This window comes from Eulemur rufifrons, chromosome 19 (genome assembly GCF_041146395.1).
Source record: "Eulemur rufifrons isolate Redbay chromosome 19, OSU_ERuf_1, whole genome shotgun sequence".
Taxonomy (NCBI): Eukaryota; Metazoa; Chordata; class Mammalia; order Primates; family Lemuridae; genus Eulemur; species Eulemur rufifrons.
The window spans coordinates 42,291,251-42,297,250 of record NC_091001.1 but is presented as its reverse complement, the minus strand read 5'-3'; the positions used below and the strand labels follow the sequence as shown (position 1 = coordinate 42,297,250).

At 45.1% G+C, this 6,000-nt stretch overlaps 1 protein-coding gene across 5 annotated transcripts in view; it reads left to right on the top strand.

The window, feature by feature from the left end:
* The first annotated feature begins 261 nt into the window (after positions 1-261).
* INPP4A (inositol polyphosphate-4-phosphatase type I A) overlaps positions 262-6,000 on the top strand; it is a 140,184-nt gene continuing 134,445 nt past the window's right edge. For 4 of the 5 annotated variants that reach the window (XM_069495012.1, XM_069495011.1, XM_069495010.1 and 1 more), the window contains exon 1: positions 1,745-1,894. The gene's annotated coding sequence lies outside the window, so the exon portion shown is untranslated. Of the gene's footprint in view, positions 331-1,744; positions 1,895-6,000 lie in introns of those variants that run through there. The other variant, XM_069495006.1, reaches the window with a different exon arrangement.

Genomic DNA, 6,000 nt, shown 5'->3' with positions numbered 1-6,000 from the left:
AAAACAGGTATGGAAGGATATACACTCAGACGTTAGCAGTCTCTCTTGGTTTTGCAAATCTGTACTTTCCAAGTAATGTAATTTCAATTTTTTGCTTTTTTTCTGGTTAGAATGTTCAGTTTCCTAAGCGTCTTCTAGGGAGTGAGTGCACCTGTACTTGGGGAGGTGCGCTCACCAGGAGGGCAAATGGCCTGAGAAAGTCACCGGGTCGCGGCTCCTCCAGGGAACCTTCCTCCTTGGAGATATGCCAGGGCCTCAGAAGCCTCAGTGTATATGAAGGTGAAAATGCCATCGCTCCGTTGAGTACAGAAGTTCAAGAACTCCTTGCAGGTGACGCAGTCACAGGGGAAGGTGGGATCTTTTGGGAACTCAGGAGTAAAGGTCAGCGCTAGCGGTTGCCCCACCCGGCTCTGCTGCCTCCCGGGGAGGTGGATCCAGCTTGTGGGCGGGGCGGGGCGCGGGCCCGGCCGGAGCTCGCTCTGCGCGCATGCGCGGACAGGGGGCGGGGCCGGGACGGGGCTGCGCGCGGCGTCCGGAGCGGTAGCGGCGGCGGCGGCGGCGGCGGCGGCGTCGTCAAGGTTCGGGCTGCGGCGCGGGCGGCGGGTTCGCAGCCGGGGCGGACGCCGCGGGCCGGGGCAGAAGGACCAGCACCTGAGGCCGGGCCCGCAGCCCGCGACTTCGCGACCAGGCGCGGCTCTGCTGCTGCGGGGCTCGGGCGCGCGGCCGGGCGGGACGGAGGACTGCGGGACTGCTGGGCGGCGGGCGCCTCGGGCCGGGCGCGCCAGGTAGGTGGGCTGGGCCGGTCCCGGGCTGGGGGCGACACGGCAGCTGTGGAGACCTGGGGACTGGGCTGGGCCGCGGGCGCTGGGGGCGAGTCCTGGTACCCGCTGGGCCGGACGGGGATGGCGCCCATCGTTGTCATGGAAATTGCACAGCCTAGCGGTTTACCTGTGGTGGCGTCTTTTTAGAACAATCCAAGCCTGGTTGACCCCTAGCCCGATGAAGACCCGGCCGCCCCGGGCTGGGGGCAGGTGCCGAGCGGTGGTGGCGGGGAGCCCGGGGATGCGGGACGCGGCGTGCCGAGCCCAGGTCGCGGCGCTTGCCTGGTGCGTCTCCAGGGCTGTATCTAGTGAGTCCTGAGGTTGAAGGCCTGGCAGTGTTTTGGGTGTAAACATAACCCAGTAAAAGTGAACATGCATCTCAGTGTAGGGAATCTGGACTCCTTCCTCTCAATTCTTCCCTTTTCTGCCGGCCCATAGCTCCAGACATTTCTTGCATCCTTGCTTTTTATGTTATATTTCTCCATGGCTTTGCTAGTCAATTAATTGAGGCCTGAGGAATTGTAAGGGATCTATGGCTATGTCTTGAAAAGCCAGTCCATGAATGGGTAAGCCGTAGAAGACTGAGACACTCAAAATGTCAAAGGTAAATTTATGTCTTTGTGGGCGAAGGAAGGGAGCAGTTGATGGGCTGGCTTTCCTCCCTCTTGTCGCCTGCCCTCTGACATTACATAATGATATGTTCTTCCTGCTCGGAGTTCATCCGTAATGACAGATCATGAAAATATTCCCCTAGATAAGAAAGAAGTATAGGTGGTTGTAGAGCCCATCTTCTTGTCTTTTGCTTTGCCACTGAATGTGTTTTGTGTTGGGAGGCTGCCTAAGAGTAGAATTTGATTTGTCACCTGCCCCTTAGGGCATCTAGACCAAGAGAATGGGGGGAGGGGTGGCAATTTGGATGTTGCAGTGAAATTCCGCCTGGTTCATCTGTTCACAGTGGGTTGTGTGAACCGTGGGGAAGCCCCTGGGGTTGGGGACAGAGCAGGTTGACCTTGGTGTGAATCCTGGTTCTGTTGCTTGCCAACTCTGGTTCTCAATGTTCTCATCTCTAAAAGGCAAGAACAGAACCTCCTTTGCTGAGTTTGTTTTGGAATCTAGATGCTGTTGGCATTGGTCAATTTATCTAGAGTAGCTGTAGGTTGTCCTAGAATTAAGCCTAAATATTTTTTTTGGTTGAAAACAGGCTTTCTTTAATAGGAATTTTGTTTTTGAATCTAGGCTAGGGCCTTTGTTTTAGGGATTCTTTGCTGAAAGGTTTACTCCTGGAAGATTTAATTCACTGTTTTCTTTGAAGAAAGATGAATGATGGGGTCCATGTTAGAAGGTCTGTGTGGTTTTTCTGTTGAAGGAGTGCTGTCAGGAGACCATGATGCTGTCCCAGGGGTGGTGTTGCATGTGAACGGAGCCTCCCAAGGCCTCGTTCCCTGTGATGTCTTGTAAACACGCCTCTGAAGCCAAAGTTACTAGGAGGAGTTGGCTTGAGGGCAGAGCTTAAAGGAATGGATGCTGGACAAATACAAAGAGAAAGGAGCACTGTATTTCTACCAAGCTCCTTGATAGGATCAGTTGTACTTACCTGGCCACTTCACTTACGTAGCTACTTTTTATTTGGCATATTCTGCCTCAGAGTGTTTATCTGCTCAGGTAAGTCTTGTCTTCCAGCTAGACTGGGAGCCAAGGACAGACATTACAGTTTATCCCATTGTTTTGGAAATTGGCATTTTGTAGTATTGCTGTTAAACTGAATATTAGGCTTTTTAAAAATTACTTTAAGGAAAGGATGAAATGAAATAATAACATGAGAGCTTTTTATAAACCGTAGAATGCACCAGAGAGATGGGATGTGTATGACAGAGAACTGCTGGCCCTGCTAGTCCCTTTAGCCAATGACTGCCTGGGCACATTTTCAGCCAGCATCTCTGCAAATGCACACACAAATGGACTGAAAAGGCACTGTGGGGTCAACCGATCCCTGACCCCCACTCCTTGGCTTAACATCTCAAGAATTCAGTATGGCAGAGTGGAAGGAAGACTTTTGACCACGACTGTTTCATCCTGTTTTGGTATATTAGTGAAAAACTCCTTTCTAGCTTATGTATTCCAGAAAGTTCCCATAGCATCATCAACTACTCATAGTGTTAGGAGGCTTTGACTTTCACTGAGAAAAAAATAGCACAAGTCTTCATGAGGAAGGCTTGATTATGTTGGTGCTTCTTTTGTAGAACTTGATTAATGAGCTGGTCTTTAGAGAGCCTGCAAAACAGCTTTTTCTTAGTGTCCTGGAACAGAAGGTCTGTGAGGAGAGCATATTTTGGGAAGACCAATATTAACACCTGAGCAGGCTTGCTTCTTTTTGTCTCTCTGTGCTGTTAAGGAAAATGCCATCATGAACCTAATTCCAAGAAATTTATCTGTACTTCTATTAATATGCACACCTTGCTCTCTTTAATTTTTTTTATATGTATATTTTGATATGACTTTAGACTCACAGAAAAGTTACAAGAATAAGCCAAGGGATTCTCAGGTACCTTTTACCTAGATTCTCCAAATGTTGACATTTTGCTACCCTGCTTTAACCATCTCTCATATCCATGTGTGTGATCGCTTTTTTCTGAATTATTTAATAGTAAATTGCAGACTTGATGCCCTTTTACTTCTAAATACTTGGTGTGTATTTCCTAAAAAACAAGGACATTCTCTTATATAATAATAGTACGATTATTAAAAATCAGGAAATTATGTTGATACATCACTGTTATTTAGTGTACAGGTCTTATTCGAGTCTTGCCAATTGCCTCAATATTGTCCTTTATTATTGGCAAGATAAAATCCTAGATCATTCGTTTTGCATTAAGTTGTTCTGACTCTACAGTCTCCTTTAATCTGGAACAGTTCCTGAGTCTTTCTTTGTATTTCATGACATTGACAAATTTGAAGACTACTGATTTTTTTAAATAATGTCCATCAATTTGGGTTTCCTCATGCTTAAATTCAATTTATGCACGTCTGGCAGGAGCAGCACAGTGTTGACGCCACAGTCTTAGCGTGTCCCCTCAGAGTATGCCATTCACCGGCCCTGTTAACTTTGATCACTTCATTAAGGTGGTGTGTATCTCTTTGAAAAATTACCATTTTTCCCTTTGTAATTAATATGTATCTCATAGGAAGAGAGTTTGAGACTATGTAAATACGCTGTTATTCCTCATACTTTCATCCACTAGTTTTAGAATCCATTGATGCTTCTTACCTGAATCAGTTATGATAGTCGACAGATGGTGATTTTCCAACTCCATGTTTCCTTCTACACTTATTAGTTTGGAATTGTACTGAAAGGAGGGACTTTTGTTTCTTACTTATTTTTTGCTTTACATCTCTAGACGCATGAATTATTTGCTTTATTTAATAGATTGCAGTCTGTTACTCTCATTACTCATTTTATTGCTCAGATTGTCCCAGGTTTGGCCAGTGGGAGTCTCTTCACGCTGGCTTTTATGTCCTTTTGACATGTGGCCATCATTCTCTGAGGACTTCTTTTCTGTCTGGCACAAAGCTTTCAAGACTTAGCTTGTACTTTCCTTGCCCCAGCCCTGGAATTAGTCATTTCTCCGAAGAACCCTGGTTCCTTTTAGTGGAGAATGATATTAAAAACCAAGATATGGGCACTAGGCTCATTGCTACTGAAGTAACACTGCTTCTAGACCTTCTCAGGGGACAGATGCTCTCGTTGTAAACATAAATAAAGTCATATTACACAAAATTTTCGGTGTTTGCTTTTAAAATTTAATGCTGTATCCTGAAGATTTATATGTACTGACATAAGAAGTTTGCTTTTTTTTTTTTGGTCTATATTCCAGAGCATGGATTTACCATAACTTATTTACCCATTCCTTATTGACAGACATTTAGGTTGTTTTTGATTTTTTTGCTCTGAAAATAGTGAGGAATCAGTGAACCACATCACATCACTTTAACACTCACAAATATTTCTGTCTTCTGGATCCCTAGAAGTAGAGTTTCTGGGTGAAAGACTAATTTTAAATTGATAGTTTTGCCCAATTGCCCCCCAAGAGGCTTTATCAGTCTGTACTTCCTCTATTAGTGTGTGAAACTGCCTGTTTCCCTTTAACTTGACCAACATTGAAGAGACTAAATCTTGTTAATTTTGCCAATCTGATGCACAAAAAAGACATTACTGTTTTAATTAATTATGTTTACAAAATTGCCAAAAATATTGAAAACCTTTTGCTAATTTATATTCTAGCTTCTGTGAGTTACCTATTCATATCTTTTGTCCATTTTTTTCTTATTAGGCTGTTTATCTTAATGGATTGTGGGTGTTACTATAACTTTGGACTTTGTTCTTGGCAGCCTTAGAATGTTCCTTTTTGACACCTTTTTTTTTTATCCTAAAGGAGAAGGAGCCTACCCTTTTCTAAGCACTTCCTGCATGCCAGGCCGGGTCAGGTCTCCCTAGGCATCCTCTGGGAGGTGCTGGCAGGAGGTGAGCTGTGGTGTTGAGGAGGATGCTGAGGAGAGGAGTGGTTAGGGTACCCATCTGAGGGTAGTTGGAGGCGGCTGAGCTGGGTTTAAACCCAGGTCTGCCTGGATCTAGTGCCATTTCCATTAAATCACAGAACTTCCTGCGTAGGATTTTTAAATAAGTGCTTTACTTTATGTATCAAGGTAGGGATGAAAATTAATTGTCTGGACTGAGCAATATCAACAATTCATATTGTCAGTATTTTACTTTATAAATCAGGAACTTCTTTTACTCAATTCTGTTTGCTGGGCATACACATCTTTCAAAACCATTTACTTCATTCCTAGAACTATTGTGGACTCTGGAGCTGAACTTCCTGTGAGGCACCAACTTGCTGTGTGACTTTGGGCAAGTAGCTTAATCTTTTCGTGCCTCAGTTATCTCACCCACAAAACTGATAGTAGTAGCAGCTCCAGAAGCTTATTGGGGGATTAAATGAATTAATACAGGTCAAGTGCTTGGAGTGGTGCCTGGTCCCTAGTGAGCACACAGGAACATGAACCGTTATGATGAGTTCACATACAGAACATGCGTGGCCAGCAGGACTTGGAATTAGACCAGCCTTTCCTCTGTGAGTTTAAACTCTTAACCATCCCTTTCATCATAATCTGGCTCGGGATG